Source organism: Rattus norvegicus, chromosome 18, assembly GCF_036323735.1.
Source record: "Rattus norvegicus strain BN/NHsdMcwi chromosome 18, GRCr8, whole genome shotgun sequence".
In the NCBI taxonomy this organism is placed as follows: Eukaryota; Metazoa; Chordata; class Mammalia; order Rodentia; family Muridae; genus Rattus; species Rattus norvegicus.
In genome coordinates this window covers 40,199,395-40,219,419 of record NC_086036.1, presented here as the reverse complement: position 1 = coordinate 40,219,419, position 20,025 = coordinate 40,199,395, and the positions used below count along the sequence as shown (strand labels likewise).

At 36.6% G+C, this 20,025-nt stretch overlaps 1 protein-coding gene across 2 annotated transcripts in view; it reads right to left on the bottom strand.

Annotated features, from left to right (window-relative positions):
• Positions 1-20,025, bottom strand: part of Kcnn2 (potassium calcium-activated channel subfamily N member 2) — a 440,351-nt gene that overhangs the window by 225,624 nt on the left and 194,702 nt on the right. The gene's annotated exons all lie outside the window — the stretch shown is intronic.

Genomic DNA, 20,025 nt, shown 5'->3' with positions numbered 1-20,025 from the left:
GAAAATTAGAGGGAAACATATAGGTTATAAGGGTTTTTGTGACTATTACATTATTTGCTGTAAAGGGGGGGTTTACCACATGAGATAAGACTTGAACACTGTATTTGTTTTTCTTTTTTAAAAGGTATTAATCAAAATTAATTGAGTTGTCTTGTTAGAAGAGCATTTGGCTTAGCTCTAGATCACATAGAGTACCTAGGAAGAACAAGGTTGGACATGGGACAAAAGAATAGGTTTTTAAAAGGCAATCCAGAGTGTGGGATGGAGAAAATATCCTTCATCATACATTGTCTAAGTTAACCCAGTTGTGTCACATATATTTTATACTGTTCAGTCAAGCAGAATATGACATTGTTCTAACACCATGAGGTAAAAGTACCTGCTACTAATAAAACTAACAACAACAACAACAACAACAACAACAACAACATCATCAACAACAACAACATTTCAGTTAACATCTCTGGACATTGAATTTCTCTGCAGTTTCTTGAGATAACATGGGTATCTACACTTCTCCAACCCCACACACATCTCAAACTAAGCAGCAGCAAATTCAAAGCCATGTTTTCTTTTCATCATCTTACAGACTTATTCACCAAGACTCAGATCAGATCAAAGGAACTGATAAAAAGTATATGGTGGGGGCAGGCCTGGAAAGGCCTGTCTTATACTCAGCTATGCTGACTTCAAGGCCAAAGAAATTAAAACATGATCTTCTTTCCATCTCATTTTATTATTTTCATATGCCTCTTGGGGGCTCTCTCTTAAAGTGGTTTTATTAAACTTTAGATTCAGAGATGGTTTTGTAGGATCATAAACATTTTAGAATTAAGGCTAAAGTTAGAAATTACCTATGACAACTCCTCTTATTGTTACAATAAGAATAAAACCCAGAAATAATAGATAACTTCTTCCCACATCACAGAGATGGTTGGCTATCACACTACAAGGGCTATTCAGGTATTCTTTTCATCGTAGAATGCTTTCTACCTATCAATGTCAGGACTAAAAATTATCTTCACAACATCAATCTGTCATTGTTTATAAACAAAAGAATCAGCTAATGTCTTAAGTACTTTTAAGCCCTATAGAATTGAAGCCAACCTTATGAAGAAATTTCTACTGTGACTGCAGTTTTGTTCATAAGGTGCATAGCTAAATGCATTCCCCCACATCGTTTAGCTAGCCAGTCCCAAGAGAGGATGTTGCTCCCAGTAGTTTGGCTCAGAAATCCACATTCTCATCTTTTCTGCTTAATCGACTCTCTGAAATGTTAAGGCTGACAGATATTTTGGAAGTTGTAAGACATTTTTGTACTTCTACTGAAAATTGCTTTAATAAGCCAAGATATTAATTTGCTAAATGAATTTACCAATATAGTTCTTTATGTTTTCATGGTCTGAGGATAACTCAAACTTCCGGGCATAAATGAAGAAACCAAGTTAATGAAAGGAGATGTCTTTCTTAAACAGATCAGATGTAAAAATATTATCATGAGGAAAAGCTGGATCAGTAAAAGTTGTTAGGTCTAGGAATGGAGTAAGGTAGGACAATAGTTATAAATCTGAATATTGATATCTCTAGGTTTGGAGACAATGGTTAAGGCCTTAAACTAATTCTTTTATTAACAGGTCCTGGCAACACATGATTTAAGTTTTTTTTATTGGATTTTTTTTATTTACATTCAAATGGTAGTTCCTTTCCTGGTTTTCTGGACATAAGCCCCCTATCCAATCCCCCTCTCCTTCTTCTATAAGGGTGTTCTCTTCTCCATCCACTACCCCTTCCCACCACAATCACAGAAAAACACACATGGTATGCACTCACTGATAAGTGGATATTAGCCCAAAAGATGGAATTACCTAAGATAGAGTCCATAGACCACATGAAGCTCAAGAAGAGGATGACCAAAATGCAGATGCTTCACTCCTTCTTAAAAGGGGGAACAAAAATATTCGAAGGAGGGGAAATGATTTAAATTTTTAACAAAATGACCCAGACTACACTCTAACTAACCTTCCTTATTTTTCCAAGGTAATATTTCTAGACCAGTCAGGTTATTATTGATCAACCAAACCAACCAATGACATGTGTCCAGCTTACTCTCATGTAAAGGTAATGCCCAGTTAAGCTTAGTGGAAAACTGATTAGATTTAAGGTGCTTGTCTTGTTGATATGAGGGAGCTAAGCACTTCTGTGATCCATCCACAGTTAATTTACCCTTTAATGTGGTCAGGTATATTACTAAAAAGAACTAACACTGCATGGATGAACTGTACTTCTTCAAAACCCTCATAATCAGCAGTATATCGCAATGGAAAAAAATTCCATAGCAAATTGGTAGACACAAAGGATATTCTGGATTCTGCACCATAAACAGTGACAAACCCTGGCCCTTTGCCTTGTTAGTGTCTTTGTCAACATTTTTTATTACAGTTTTGCACACTGGATGCTATTCCTATAGTGTCCTTAGCCTTCCTCTCATTGAACCCATTAAGGGATGTATGGTAGTTGGAATAGAACACGTAGAGGGCTACGCTGTTCAAGGGACAACAGTTCAAAGTCCTGGTCTCATGATGAAAAAGGAAAGGGGCTTGTGTAATCCTCGTGTCTCAGTGAATGTCTGGAACAGTATTCACTTTACCAGGGAAAACACATTTTTATGCTGTCAGTAATACAATTATTGTCACAGATCTCTGGATTATAGATTTAACTGTTAACAAAACACCTGAAGGAATGCTACTAATTTATACTATGTGTATTATATTTATCAAATTTATACAGAAATGTCTAATAATACAGCACAGATAATATAACCATATGAAAGAATACCAGCAAATGCCCAGGGCACAGTGTGGTTATGCTATATAGTCTTGAACTTCAGGAATCACAGCTCCCTTTCTTCTGTTCTCCAATCTCACCTGATAAGATTAAGAGAAGATCCATGCCTTGTTTTACTCCATGCAAACATAGTAAATACAAGAAGATTGGAGGAGTGACAGTTTTTTATTTGCAAACAAAAATCTACTTGCACTACTGGAGCACTTAGCTATAAGATGTGAGGTATGGATATAAGAAATGTAACAAGCAAAAGATATCTCAGAAAAGTACCTTGTTTTTTAAAAAAAAGGGAATCAAGGACTCCAAATGAGGTATTTTATTTTCTCCCATTTATGAACTCAGTTCTAAAAACATAATTCATATTCTATGTTTGGTGCTCGGATGGGTCAGAAGGACAAAATATTCAAGGTGTGTATTATCCACAATCTTTTAAAGATAGTTTATTCAATAAATATATGAATATACAAATCACTATAGATACTGATTAGTTGCATGATTTAAGGCTCAATGAAGAAGAATAAAAATATGATAGGATCTGAAGAAGAACATTCTAGAAAAAGAAAATGACATATAGCCAATAGGCTGAGTAATAGAATAAATATGAAGTCAAAAAGGGGAGCCAATATTCTGTTCTGAAGGTTAGAGAAAGACACTGAGATTTAATTTCTAGCAGAGAACTAAAGTGGACTGATTTAATTCTCAGAAACATCTCTCCAAGAGCTGAGCAATGAATGGATGAGTTATTGCAGGACCATAGAACGAGCCATATGGGGGCTACAGAAGCTTTGAAAAAAAATGTGGTATCTTGGAGTGGAATGATAGAAAGTAAGAAGGCATAAAGGGATGCAAATTTGACAGTGTTTGAGGTAGATGAGAAAAGACTTTCTGGTGAATCACGTGTGTGACAGGAGAGGAAAAAAGAAAGGTGCATTTGAGTAGCTTTGTTTCTTTTTTCCTCTTCTAAACTTTTGTACACCTATTGAATTACATGGATGGCAGCCAACAGAACACTGATGTGTAGCCTTCAAAATTAATTTGTATACTCCTGGTCTTCAGATACCCCAAATTTATGCCTCTTTCATCCTTACTAGTATGTTAAAAACACTTGAAACTATATCCAACACCAAATTCTTGCAACTATCCTCCTGCTATATGCTGACCATCACTCCCGAATGAATATCTTATTAGTGTATAACAGTTATTATTTGTCTCCAAGACAACAGTGAAGTTCTTTATAGCTCATACAAGGCTCTTCCTGATCTGTTTCCTGTACATTTTCCAGACTTTCTCATCTCTTATCTTGTGTTCGCCTCTCTACAACCTCACACTTCACTTAGACCATGTGGCAAGCCTTTGGCAGTTCTCAGAACAAACCATGCTATTTTTACATTCCTATCTTTCATATCCTAGTTTCTTTGTTCTGCAATCAACTAATCTTTCCAGTAGTCTACCTTTTTTCAGTCTAATTTAAGAGTACAATTCCTGTGCATACTATTCTGAAGTGTAGTTGTAACACATGATTATACTGCACCATTTTTCCCACATAGGATTTCTCCTATATACATGATATACTCCTTACAAGACAACAAGATGATTTTTTGCTGTCTATAGCTCATGTATTTTTCACAATGACTGATACATGCTGAATGATAAACATTAATTAAATAATTAAATAAAAAGCCTCTTTTATGTATAGTGGACATTGAGCATCTGCATAAATATAGTGGTGATTGTATATAATATCCCTCAATCCACGTCTTCTGTTTATTCTGACAATTCTTCTCCATCCACTAGTCACAGGGTATCTTTCTTATTCTTGTTTTAAACAGTTGGTTAAATTTTATAATTAAAGTAAACAGGAAACTAGTTGGGAACTCTGGATTCATATTATTTTTTAAGGTGCATGAGAAATAAGGAAATAAATAAATAAATAATCTAGGAGTAGAACATTTTTAAAAAAAATTGTACAGGTTGAGCTGGGAGAGACAAGTATTTAATTGAACGAATGTATGCCACTTAGAGAAGAGATGATATTTAAATTGACATTTATGTGATGGAAGAAGAAAGGAAAAAAATCAATATTGGGGAAGTTTGGGAAAGAGTGCTCTAGCCTGAAGGGCTAGCTACTTCAAAGTTTCTAAGGTAGATATATACAACATGGTGATTAAGGAGTAGAAACACAGTGGGATGAACAATCATGGGCCACTGGAGTGACTGGGTAAATGTGAGTGTATATTGGAGGCCAGAGCTAAAGAAGACAGTGCAGAAGGTAGAAGTCTAGAGTTCAGACACAACAGAATAAAATTGGAGGACTGTAATCTGATTGGTGGCTACATGGTAAAAAGGGTACTTAGTCTACCAGGGAGAGACTGAATTAATAGAAAATAAATAGCAACAGCAAAACAGAAAGAGGTGAATGCATTAAAATGTCTTTAAAAAGCGGAGCTACACTAAGATGTGGGAGCTGGGGAGAAGCTATGCATATAGTAGTCATCATCCTACTGAGAAAACAAATATATAAATCTTACTTAATCACTCTACTAACAAAGAAACTTACACAGCTCTTGCCTGATCATTATACTGGCTCCAGGTCACCTTCCTTGATTAGATGAGAAGACTATTCACTCCCCAACATGAACTATTTTTCTTCTATCACATTTGCAGAAGCATATCAACTCTTCTGAAACCCAGAAGATTCAGGAAATAGCTTTTCCTGAGTAGTCCGCATAGAGAAAGAAAAAACACAGTTTATTATGCTTCTGACATATGAAATCAACGAGCAGGATTGATTGTTCTCATTTAAGTCACTCCATCTTTCCAGAACTCTCCTGTTCTCACCACCTTTTATTTCTTATTATTATTCATATCTATTATGTCAGCTTATAAGTTAACTATTTAACTCTTTAAGCAGCAACAGTTCTAGAAAGGCCCACCATAGTGAAGACTAGGAGTGGGAAATTTTAAGAGAGAAAGGGGAACAAAGTCTACTTAGATTTTAATTTGAAGGGTACAGGTATGAAGTGACATTGTGGTTAGAATTCTTCCTGAAGTAAGAATCTAGTTGAGTTGTTTCTCTGCTTGTCAGGTTTGAAGCTTCCTGCTAGATTTAAATAAAATCCAAATGCTTCACAAAAGAAAGAAAGAAAGAAACAAACAAACAAAGAAACAAAGGAAGAAACAAAGGAAGAAACAAAGAAAGAAGCAAAGAAAAAGAGAAGGCATTTTCCTTCTTCCTACTGGCAAATTAAAATATTTCTGTGAAGCTCTAAAGTCATTTAAATATCAAAGACTCTTTATCCATCTTGGGGTTATGTTAAAGAAATAATAATAATGCGTGTGCTAATGTGAAACAGAGCAAGTCTAGAAAAGGAAGATGTGATCTGAAGCAGTATTTAGAGTTGACTACAACAATAGCCCAGTTTAATTATTTAGCTTTGTTATGATCCTTAGAGAAGCACAGATCTGTTTTCTGAGTTGGGGAGCTATCTTTAGCATCTCCATATGTTGTCTGACTTTACTTCCTTTCTAGACCTTATATCCACAGAAGAGTCCTTAATGCCACAACTCTCTAATACTTCTCCAATAGGTCTTTCTCTTCACCACAATTATACTCCACCCCAGCTATTATCTTTATAATTAGAAAGTCAGGGTAAATTTAAAGACTTTTTTCTATTACACAGTTCTGCCATTTTACAAGATGTGCTTAAACACAAAAAACTTTTTACAGTGAGAGAATAATAGTGGACTTTAATTAAGTTAATAGAATTTCAACCGTATAAACTTACCAGGGTATTTCAAAAATATTTTAAAGCCAAATGTCTTGATATTTACTGGGTAGTGAGAGTCTTCCAGTCAATATAAGTATCAATCTACTTTGAAGATTTAATTGCAAACACAGTCAACAGATGAATCAACAGATTTTACTTAAATTATTTTTAAAGTTCATTTTAGAAGATAAAGAGGTATAAGGATACACATAGTGATATTTTTAAAGGCCAGAAAAAAAAACTGTTTTAATGAAAGGCTAAGTCTAACTGTTATATTAAATATAGAATACAGATATAAGCTAAAATAAAACCCTTACATCTTTCAGGATTGTTCCTTTTAAAAAAAATAAAATATGTACTGTGATAACATCTTTGAGAGCACTAACTTACCCACACACATCTCTTCAGTTCAGCCACATGGCTCTATGATTCATGCTTTAGAGAAGAAATTGGAAGACATATTGGGGTGTAGTCTAAGTGTATCTATTTGATACCACTGTAAAAAATGCAAACCAGTTTTCATTTTAGATAAGCTGAAAGCTGTTCCCTACAATCTCATGAGCCATATATAAATGAGTACATACAGGGGTTGAAGATAATGCTCTTCGACAAAAATTTTCATTCATGTGCAAACATTCAAAGGTCTCTTCTAATATACTCCCTTATATAAAACTATAAAGAACAGAAAGAAACATATTTTCTTTCTATGCTTTATATTGACTGTCCCTCATTTAAATAATCTTTAGCAAAATATTATAATAGACTTTATGATTTAATTTCATTTCCAGAAATATGCTTACAAAATGACAGCATAGAATTTTTTATCAGTGAGTCTCTCAATACAAGGACTATTAAGTTTACTCAGTAAAAACATCTCAGCTATCAAGTTTCTCCTACTGAACCTTTAGCCTTTTCTAAATGCCCCCCACAAAATTGTTGATTAAATAAATGTCCTTAAAGCATGATGCAAAAAGACATTAATTAGCTGTAAAGTCAGTAATGGGTAACTATTTGACAAGCATTCAACAGCTTTATACAACAATGAAATTTTTCATGAAAATAATCGTTAAATTGTCATGATCTGTATATCGAATGTCAGTTGCACAAAATAAAATAGAAATGAATAGTTATGATAAGAAAGGTAAAAATAAAAACAGATTTCTTCCTTTTAAAGTATCATTTCTAAGTATTCCCAATAAATAAGGGAAAATAAAGTAGCACTGTCAGTGTTTATTTCTGGGACCTTTAACTTAGCAGGCCTGGCTTGTCTCCCTCTGCTTCTGCCTTAGCAGTTAGAGTCTTTCCCTGCACAGCTTCTCTTTTTTGCCATGCATTCCCATAGGGTAGGCTTCCCTCCTCTGGGATTAAAAATGCTACCTTTTTTCTTATTTAGGAATTAAAAGTCCAAGACAATTGTCCAGGTCTTTGCCTCAGCATGGAGCATGGAATGTAAGACTATCCTAGGGTTTGGCTGAGAGAAAACAAATTACTTTCCTTTATGAGCAAAGGAATCAAAGGCCCCATGTAGACTTCTGTCAATGTACAGAAAGGCTATTCTTGAAGGTTGACACTCAGTCAGATGCAGAGCTCTTAGGGGTGAAAGCTTTTCTATTCAGCCAAGGAGAAGGCAATGCTTTCAGAAGAGATGTGAATGACAGAGAAGCTGCCTGTTGAAGAGGTGGGAGGGTTAGGTAAATGTCAGCTATGCTGACAGCACAGGACATCACTTCTGTTTCCCCTGTGTAGCAGCCATTCTCCTCTCTCTCTCTCTCTCTCTCTCTCTCTCTCTCTCTCTCTCTCTCTCTCTCCTTCTCCCTCTCTGTGTATTCCTATTTCTTTATTCCTCTCTTCCTTTCTAATCACACCATGAAAACATCAAACTTTTTCAAAATATGTTTGTTTAGGCTGTACAAATTTAAGGGACTTTTCTTAGGTATGTGTGTAAATGCTTGATTTTGAATATTTATTTTTGTTCTTCTCTGATAATCAAAAAAATCATAAAATAGATCTAGTGTTGTGAGACATGCCTGGAATCACCTCAGGAGAAGCAGAGGTAGAAGAAGGATCATGAGTTCAAAGCCAACCTTGAGCATGTAAGAAGTTCAAGGTATATCTGGGCTACATGAGACAGATGCTCAATGAGAACAACAGAACCTAATCTATTTCACCCTTTTCTCCATAGGGAGATTCATGTGTCCCCCTTTGAATTCTCCTTGTTACTTAGCTTCTCTGGGTCTGTGGATTGTAGCATATTTATTCCTTGTAGCTAATATCCACTTAAAAGTGAGGAGGAGGCCTGTCCTTTTCTGAAGGGAAATGGAGGAGAAGTGGGGAAACTGGGAGGAGAGGCAGAAGAGGAAACTGCAGTTGGGATGTAATATAGGAGATAATAAATTACAAAACATGATTAAATACTCAAATGAGATCTTCCAGTAATATGAAAAGGTAGAATCTCAGGTCTCCATTATTCTTCCTCTTCATTAGTGACTCTCATGTGATAATATTTAATGCTTAGAAAGAAAACAGTAAGGCAATAAATATTGAGACACTGTTCTTACTCTGTGCGATGTAACAGGCATTTCCTTTCTTACAAGCTGTAGCATCTTTGTCTTCATACTGTATAGAAACATATCCACTTTCCTACATTCTATTAAACTACTGTATTGTAATGTCTTTACGTTTTGCTGCACGCCCCTGATAAACCAACTTACAGGCAATAGGAATCAATGAGATAAATACTATTAGAAGTATTTTAACATGTACGAAGCTGAAAAATGGCAAAAGCGCAACATATTTACATCATCTCTCTAGCAACATATAACAAAATTATGAAAAGGAATTTATACTTTCTGGGAGGAAAAGCAAAGGAAATGGTTAGATGTAGCAAAATTGTTTGAAAATGCAAAATAGGGGAAGGGGCTGGAGACAGAGCTCAGTTGTTAAGAGCCAGAATTGCTCTTCCAGAGGATCCAAAGTCCATTTCTATTTCTAGGCAGCTTATGACTGCCTGCAACCCTACCTGCAGGGGATATGAACCCCTCTTCACATATCATATCACATACACATCATACACAACACACTGATAATTGTAATAATAATAAAAATACATTTTAATGTAAAATATGAGTATGAGAGAAATGTTGGGTTTTTTAACACATCTACTTCAGTTTTTGATATTAAGAATTTACTGATTATTATCAAAGAAGAGACTAGATGAATTAGTTTGTTCTGCACTTAAAGAATTACTACCAATAATAATAGTAATTAACATTTATTTAGTATTGCATTGCCAGGTTTTTTTTATATTTTCTTGAAATATCAGAAAAACTCTTCATGGTAGGTATTCCTTCACTCTCAGTTCATGTATCTTATTCTCATAAGTAACATAACTAAATTTACTCAAAGATTTATTTAGTAAGCCTCTGAGTTTTTATTGTGTAGCCATTTTCTCCTCACTGAAACACGCCTTCTTGGGGTGGGAAAGCTTACAAATCTCAGGAAGTTCACAAAACTTAACAAGATTATGAAACTCACAAGAAAGTTCCAAGACTTGGGAGATCAATTGTTGGAAGTTGGAGAGCACTCTTAGAGTGTCCTACAAGTTGCATGAGGAATTCAGGGAATGCAGTTCACATATGCTACTGTCAGCTCTTTGGTGATGTAGATGCTTATGGGTAACCCATGGTTTAGTTCATAACCCATGTGAGATAGACATGGGTCCAATTTGTCTTTGATCTACTCTCAATATTCTTTTTAGCATTGCTCACATCTCTTCAGGAAAAAAAGCCACAAAAATCTCCCAAGAAGTGGATGATTTTCCATTAGTGCCTATCAACCATTTAGAAACATTAATCATACAACTAAAATGGCAAAAGGTGGCTGGCTATCATGGTAAATGGCCCCATAGAAAGTACTGAAGAAAGACTTTGAGGAACGGGAGAGAGAGAGAGAGAGAGAGAGAGAGAGAGAGAGAGAGAGAGAGAGAGAGAGAGAGAGAGAGCAATTGTTATTTATAAGTGATTTCAACTATCTGGAGGATCTAGACATCACAATTTTTAAGAAAGCCATTCAATTTTAGAGTAGTGCTTAAAAGTATCTTGCTCATTAACCATATGAGCATCTTGTGCACCAACTGCCCTCAATGTGTCCTTAAAAAGCGTTAACTGGTTTAATTACTACAATAGGAACTGACAATGTACTCAGCACCATAAATGGGCAGTGAATGATCTCTAGGCATATGGAGAGAAATATTAAACGTTTTCAAGTTACCAAACTTCGACATAAGACTTATATAGCCGTCAGAATAGTGTGACTCTTGGGATGGTGGAAAAGAGACAAAGGCATGGGTTATTAAACAGATCCTTCCCTGCGTTTCTTCAGGGGCCATAGACTTCATTATACCATTGATAAAACCCAATTACTAGCAGTCTTCTGTATGCCCTTTTCATCAAACTCACTGAGACATGCCCTGTGCACTCTACTTTTTCATATTATCAGCTAACATTTCCATCCAAGTACTGGAAATGCCTATAATTGTGTTCTGACACATAAAAGCAAACGCAGCAGGCTTTCATTTCTACAGCTCTGGATTCACACAATTTTGAAAATGAGCTCAACACTAGGCAAGAACTCTTTCTGCTCCTCAGTAAAATGAATGGGCACTCTTCACTCTTCTGAAACTATATAGGGGTGCGGAGAAATCCAGCAAAAAAAATTCTATGGTGATTTGACAATGAAGATACTCTGCCATGGTCTTCAATTCTAAACCTAAACCTGTAGGATAGGTGAAAGCACACTGACTTCCTGGGTGGGAATCCATCACACCTTAACAGAAATTGTTTCTCATGCTTCTTTACTAATGTTTATCCACAGCACCCAACCCACCCATTATTTCCTCTCTTGTTATAAGACTAAAACCAAGCATTTTTAACCTGGGGGTTATGACCCCTTTGGTGGTCGAATGTCACTTTCATGGGGGTTGCATATCATATATCCTACATATTAGATATTTACATTATGATTAATAATAGTAGAAAATTACAGTTATCAAATAGCAATGAAATAATTTTATAGTTGTGGTCACCCATGAAGAAATGTATTAAAGGGCTGTAGCATTAGCAAAGTTGAGAACCACTATTATAATGGGAAGAAGGCAGAGATGCAGAGTCTCACTGGCTAAGTTGCTTCAATTCTCCTAAATTAGGAGTAGAATTCTTTTCTGTAATGTAAACATATCTATCAGGCTGACATATAAAGTAATAAATTTGATCATGGCATTTTCATACATTATTGTCATTGTAGATTGTTCTAACTTCTTGCCTATTGTTGCTTCTCCCCCAGGCTCCTTTCTGTATTTAACAGACATGACATCATTCTCCTCACTTCTTCCTTCCCCCACTTAAGATCTTTCTCTCCAATCTCCCAATCTACTTTTTAATTTCATGACATATAAATTATTCCATGTATATGCACATGTATATATTCATATAGTGAAATATAAATATATAATCACATTATATAAATGTCTATTGTACACATGAAAACAATGACATTTGTCTTTATGAATCTGGTTTGTTACACTGACTATAATGATTTTCAGTTCTATTGATTATCCTACAAATGTCATAGTTCATTTTTCTTTACAGCTGAACAAAGTTCCACTACTTATATACACACATATATCATGTATTTTAATACATATATACATACCGATATGAACATATATTTTTAATTTTTTCTTTATGCGTCCCTCTGCTAGCAAGTATTTAGGCTAGTGGTATATTATAAGCATTGTGGTTAGTATAGCAATGTGTTTGAATAAGCAAATACCTCAGTGCTATGTTGACTTTAAGTCCTTTGGGTATATCTCCAAGATATCTAGAGAAATCTGTATACTAATGTCCATAATTTATGTACAGGTTATTTTCCCCCAGGACTTTATTTGATTATCTTTCTTTAGTCATTTTTTGATTGGATGATTTAAATTTTTATCTTATTCCATTTTTAGCAACATAATATATAATAATGTGTTATATGTAATATGTAATACATAATATGTAATATATATTCTAGATATCAATACATTAATTCTCTATCTGATGTGCACTTTCCTTCAAACTAAAACCCTCCTTACTGGAAGGATGAGGGAGGTTTCTGAGGGTTACGAAGAAAAGAAACCTTGGAAGTCCCAGAGTATGAAACTAACAAGATTCACAAGACACATCCCCAAAGTTATGGAAGCATTCAACAACAGCTGGAGAGAGGTGAATCCCTGACTAGTCTCACTTCCTGGAAAAGACTAGCTTGTGGAGCTGCCACTTGTTTGTCTAGGAAGCTCTAAGAGGAGGCATCCCTGGCTTTTCCATGTTATGGCAGTCTTTGAGACTTAATGCTCCCTTAAGTAATCTCCATCCCTAGTTAGTTATTGCTAGGAGCTCATCGGTTCACTGAGTACTTCTTTGGTCTGTTATTAGTTTCCAGTATGAGGTGAGTGGACACCCCTTCAATTCTCCATTTAAAAACAATTCTACAGGATTATATTCAGTTGACAATGAGTCTGTCTCCCTTTGCATGTCCTTTAGCAATTGTTTTGCTTACTGTGTTTTTTAATTTCGTATATCCCAATTTGTCAAAGGCAGGGATGATTTTTTTCCTGCTATCAGAGTCTTTTGTGGAAAGCCCATGCCTATTAATAGACATCAATGTTTAACTTGTGTTTTCCTTTAGTAATTTCAGGCCTTAACAAAGTTAAAGTCTTTTTGATCAATGCTGAAGTGATCTTTGCACAGGGTAAGCAGGATGAGACTAGTTTTATTCTGCTACACAGGGAAACCCAGTTTTCCCAGAAACATTTCTTGAAGCAGTTGTCTTGTATCCATGATATGTTTTGGATAACTTTGCAAAAAATGAGGTAGCTAGCACTATGTGTTAGCTTTCCTGGAACCTTTATAACATCCCATTGCTTTAATACATGTATCATGCCATTTTTGTTACTAAACCTGTTTGAGATCAGGTATGGTGATGACTCCAGCCTTGGGCTTTCTGCTTCAGATAACTTTTAATTATAGTTCTAAAAACAATTAATATTTTGATGGAATTTATGATGAAAATGTAGAGGATTTCAGTAACATGGCCATTTTCACAACATCAGTTCTACTGATTAATGAACATAGGGCAGCTTTTCACTTACAAAGGTCTTCATGTGTTTGTTTTTTCAGCATCTTAAGAATTTCACAGTAGAAGTCCTTTACTTCCTTTGTAAAGTTTGTTTCTTAGGTATGTTTTTAAATTACTATGAAGGGAATTTTCCAAGATTTCTTTCTTAGTACGCTCATCTCCATAAGTTCATTTTTTTGTATATCAAATAGCCACCGTACGCCGTATGTTTTTATTAGTTCTAAGAAGTTATATTGTCCATCAATTGGGATAAGTTGACTTTTTTCTTTCCTATTTGTATGCATTTTAGTGTTCATTCTTGTCTTATTACACTAATTATAATTGGACAGGATACTCAATAAGGGTGAAGTTGGCATCCTTATTTCTTTCCAGATTTTAGAAAAGCTCTCAGTTTTTTCTCACTTAATAAGCGATTATACGTTTTTGAAGTACATATATATTCTTACATACATTTGTATATATCTTTATATATTCCTATATTTTTTCTTACATTATGGTATTTGCCTTTTATCACTACTTTTTTCAGGGCTTTTACTATAAAGGAATGTTAAGCTTTGTTACAGGCCTTTTCTGCAATGATTGAAATGACCATGTGACTTCTACATGCTGTATAGCTACTGATTTCTAAACTTCGGACCAACCTTGCATCCTTGGAGTAAAACATCATTGTCCTAGTGCATCATCTCTCCACTGTGTTCTTGTACTTACTCTGTAAGAATTTCAACATCTGTATTCCTAGGGGGAACTGATCCATAAATTTATTTGGCTGCTGTGTCCCTACCCAGTCATGATACGAGAGTAATGCTTTGTTGTGTTTTTTTCCACTTTCTATTTTATAGACCAGCACAAGGAGCACTTGTGCTAACTCTTTTTGAAGCTTTGTAGAATTCAGCCATGGATTTCTTTTGTCCTGGGGGTTTTCACTGTCTGGATATTTTTCATTACTATGTTATGTTGTTGATTGCTAAGGGCCTGTTCAAGTTGTCTTTTATGCTTGGTTCATGGGGTGGTTGGAATAATGGTCTGCACAGGTGCATAGGCTTACATACTGGAGGAGCTGTTTTGAAAGAATTAGGAATAGTAGCTTCCTTTGAAGAGATATGTCACTAGAGGTAGGCTTTGAGGTTTCAAAGGTTCATGCCATGTCTAGTTAGCTCCTTCTGACTCCAACTGGCAGAGCGAAATGTAAACTTTAAGCTACTTCTTCAGCATCACACCTGCTTGCCTGCTGCCATGCTTCTCATCATGAAGGTTTTGGTTTCTAACCCTCTAGAACCATGAGCCCCAGATTAAAGTCTTCATTTTATATGTTGGCTTAGTCACTATCTTAGCATAGCAATAGAAACATAACTATGAGATTATCCTGATATCCTGACAACGGAGATTGGAAATGTCCCCAAAGAACTACCTCTAAACAGGTCTACATCCCCTTGTCGTATTTACCAGCTTTTCTGCCCTGTCTTTGGAGGATGGGCTAGAAGGGGAGTCAATGTGTTTGAAAACCATTATTAAAAGTAGGTATTTTCTTTTTAAAAAAATCTAAGCCCACATAATACTGTACTACTGGGTACATAGCATATGCATTGAATAAGGTACTTTAAATGATTTCAAAACAATTTAAAATATAAAGAAGTATGTTTATAGAGTATTATATATAAGAGGTTGAGCACTCAAGGAATTTGGTATCTATAAAATATTAATACTTGCAATCAATAGATTCTAAAGAACAACTACAGCAAATGAAACAAGACATAGGGATCCTAGATGACACTGCGTTATAGTAAAAGCTCACTGAAGAGTATATGTATAAAAGTTACCAAGTCACTAAGTCATTCCTGTTATATTGAAGATGGGACACTACATTTCATATCTTTTCTTAACTTGTGTATTCTCTTTATATATTCAGATCCATTACTTTTTTAAGGAAATCTACGTTGTATACTTCTTGGTGAAAAAAACAAAATAAAATCTTTCTGGTCTTTTGAAGGTTGGAATTAAGAAGAAGAGGAGGGATAGTAGGAGGAGAAGAAAGAGGAGGAAAGAAGAAATTATTGTTTAAGATTTTATATTTAATCTAGCTCGAACTCATTCCTAATTTTAATATTATCACTTCATCAGCAAAAAGTTCCTTTTGGAAGTCATGGGTGAATTCAAGGTACTATATTTTACATCAAAGAATGATGTTCAGAAAAGATTGCATAATGTCTTCTTATAAGAAAAGGCTCTCATTGCTAAAGAAATCATAGGAACAGAATGCCTTGCTACCTAGATTTTGATTGTCTGCACTTTGCTTCTGAGAAGTCCCTACCAATTAAGTCTGAAAGGCATGGGGTATCCTGTGTCTGGGTCACCTTGCATTGCTGTTTTCACTGGGACCATTTTGTGCTTCACCTACTGTTTTGGTGTCATGTCTTAAGTGGACACTACTTTTCAGATGGTTCCAGACTGAACTATCCCCTGAATGATTACTGTACACTAGCTCCCCCCTATGGAGAACAGTGCAATCTACAAGGTGGTGTGAACAAATAAAATTTTGTATTATTATCATTATAATAGAAGTAAGACAGGAAAATTACCTTGGGTAGTATTCATCTGTCTTCTTAAGGCTAGTAGTCAACATGATAAGGAATTGTTTGAGTTTAATTTCAATTATATGTTCTATTCTTTGTAAATAAATATGATACCATTCTCTGTTTTCTAAATTAGACTAGAAAATTATACAATTTTTTACATTGGCTGACAGGGTACAGCCAAGTTTACTGCAAAATGAATGTACTCCTTACCGTTCTACCTTTACTATGTACTTCTTCTCCATCTTTCATTGTTCTTTGATCTGTAAGTATATTATCTATGATTGTCATCTACTTCATAAGAATTTTTTTTATATGAGGTAGAATTTTCCCATGTGACAAAATTTCTCTTTAGCTTTCACCAAGTTCATTGAGATAAATTAAGGGATATCATAAGCTTACGGTCTGTACCTCTGCTGCTCAGAACAATCTGCCCCTCTACCCACCCCACAGCCTACAGGTCTCCCAGGAGATTTACTGTAACCTGGGACACAGATGAGATCCCTGTCTAAATAATTGCCCCAGCTGGGACACACATGGAGCCAATTGAACACTGGACACCTCCCCTCTGCGTGACCTCCAAATCCCTTCATATCTGCACCTCCACTGGGGGCTGATTGGCATGCCAGCTCCTCCCCTACATCCTACAGCCTGTTTGTCTCCTAAAAGATCTGCTGTAACCAGAAACACAGGAGGACCACACTAACCAGAGTCACAGGATACCTCCTCTAACCAGGGACACAGGAATGCCCCTCCCACAACTAAAGACAGCAAACACTTCCTGCCTCCCAGGAGGCCTGCTTTAAGTCAGGTCACAGAGTTCTACATGCCCCAAAGGAGGCAGGATCCAGGCCAGAGATAACCAGATGGTGAGAGGCAAACACAGGAACATAATCAGCAGAACCCAAAGCAAGTCAACACAATCAGGACCCAGTTCTCCCATCAAAGGAAGCCCTGGATACCCTAACATACCTGAAATGTATGATGCTGACCTAAAATCTCATCTCATGAAGATAATAGAGATCTTTAAGGACGGTATAAACAACTCACTTAAAGACATAAAGGAAAACGCAGGCAAATAGGTAGAAGCCATTAATGAGTAAACAAATAAATCCCTTAAAGAAATACAGGAAAGGGCTGGAGAGATGGCTCAGAGGTTAAGAGCATGGATTGCTTTTCCATAGGTCCTGAGTTTAATTCCCAGCAACAACATAGTGGCTCACAACCATCTGTAATGGGATCTGATGCCCTCTTCTAGTGTGTCTGAAGACAGCTACAGTATAATCATATACATAAAATAAATAAATCATGTTTTAAAGAGAAATACAGCAAATCACAATCAAATAGGTGGAGGGATTGAACAAATCTGTCCAAAACCTTAAAAAGGAGTAGAAAATATAAAGAAATCAGAAATGGAGGCATCCCTAGAGATGGAAAATCTAGGGAAGGGAAGAAGAATTATGGATACAAGCATCACTAACAGACTAAAAGAGCTAAAAGAGAGAATCTCAGGTGTAAAAGTTATTGATACAACAGTCAAAAAAAATACAAAGCTTGAAAACTTCCTACCCCAAAACATCCAGGAAATTCAGAACACAATGAAAAGCTCAAGCCTAAGAATAATACGGACAAAAAAGAGTGAAGATTCCCAGCTCAAAGGGCCAGAAAACATCTTCGAAAAAATCAAAGAAGAAAACTTCCCTAACCTAAGGAAAGAGATGGCTATAAAAGTACAAGAAGCCTACAGAACAACAAATAAATTGGACCAGAAAAGAAAATCCTCCAGTCACATCATAATCAAAACACTAAATGCATAGAACAAAAAAAGTATTAAAACCAGTAAGAAAAAAGGCAATTAACATATAAAGGCAGATCTATCAGAATTACACCAGAATTCTCAACAGAGACTCTAAAAGTCAGAAAATCCTGGAGAGATGTCATGAACACAAATGCCAGTCCAGGCATAGATGGAGAAACCAAGATCGTCCATGGCAAAACAGATTTAAATGATAACTATTTACCAATTCAGCCCTACAGAAGAGTCTAGCAGGAAAGCTCAAAAATGAGGAGGTTATCTACACTCAAGAATACAGGAGAAGGAAGTCCCACACCCGCGGATCCCGGCCCGCAGCAGCTCTCTGCTCCCAGACCCTGTGGGAAAGAGACCTCACTGCCTGGTCAGGTGGGCACTCCTAAGGCTGCAGAGCGGAAGAGACCACCAACACTGCCCACCCCTGCCCACATCCCTGGCCCAAGAGGAAACTGTATAAGGCCTCTGGGCTCCCGTGGGGGAGGGCCCAGGAGCGCCAGGACCCCTGCCTGAGACACCACCGGAACCTGAAGGAAACAGACCGGATAAACAATTCTCTGCACCCAAATCCCGTGGGAGGGAGAGCTAAACCCTCAGAGAGGCAGACACGCCTGGGAAACCAGAAGAGACTGCACTCTGCATACACATCTCGGACGCCAGAGGAAAACACCAAAGGCCATCTGGAACCTTGGTGCACTGAAGCTCCCGGAAGGGGCGGCACAGGTCTTCCTGGTTGCTGCCGCCGCAGAGAGCCCGTGAGCAGCACCCCGCGAGCGAACTTGAGCCTCGGGACCACAGGTAAGACCAACCTTTCTGCTGCAAGAAAGCTGCCTGGTGAACTCAAGACACAGGCCGACAGGAACAGCTGAAGACCTGTAGAGAGGAAAAACTACACGCCCGAAAGCAGAACACTCTGTCCGCATAACTGACTGAAAGAGAGGAAAACAGGTCTACAGCACTCCTGACACACAGGCTTATAGGACAGTCTAGCCACTGTCAGAAATAGCAGAACAAAGTAACACTAGAGATAATCTGATGGCGAGAGGCAAGCACAGGAACCCAAGCAACAGAAACCAAGACTACATGGCATCATTGGAGCCCAATTCTCCCACCAAAACAAACATGGAATATCCAAACACACCAGAAAAGCAAGATCTAGTTTCAAGATCATATTTGATCATGATGCTGGAGGACTTCAATAAAGACATGAAGAACTCCCTTAGGGAAACACAGGAAAACATTAATAAACAAGTAGAAGCCTACAGAGAGGAATCGCATAAATCCCTGAAAGAATCGCAAAAATCCCTGAGAGAATTCCAGGAAAACACAATCAAACAGATGAAGGAACTAAAAATGGAAATAGAAGCAATCAAGAAAGAACACATGGAAACAACCCTGGATATAGAAAAGCAAAAGAAGAGACAAGGAGCTGTAGATACAAGCCTCATCAACAGAATACAAGAGATGGAAGAGAGAAACTCAGGAGCAGAAGATTCCATAGAAATCATTGACTCAACTGTCAAAGATAATGTAAAGCGGAAAAAGCTACTGGTCCAAAACATACAGGAAATTCAGGACTCAATGAGAAGATCAAACCTAAGGATAATAGGTATAGAAGAGAGGGAAGACTCCCAGCTCAAGACTCCCAGCTCAAAGGACCAGTAAATATCTTCAACAAAATCATAGAAGAAAACTTCCCTAACCTAAAAAAAGAGATACCCATAGGCATACAAGAAGCCTACAGAACTCCAAATAGATTGGACCAGAAAAGAAACACCTCCCGTCACATAATAGTCAAAACACCAAAAGCACAAAATAAAGAAAGAATATTAAAAGCAGTAAGGGAAAAAGGTCAAGT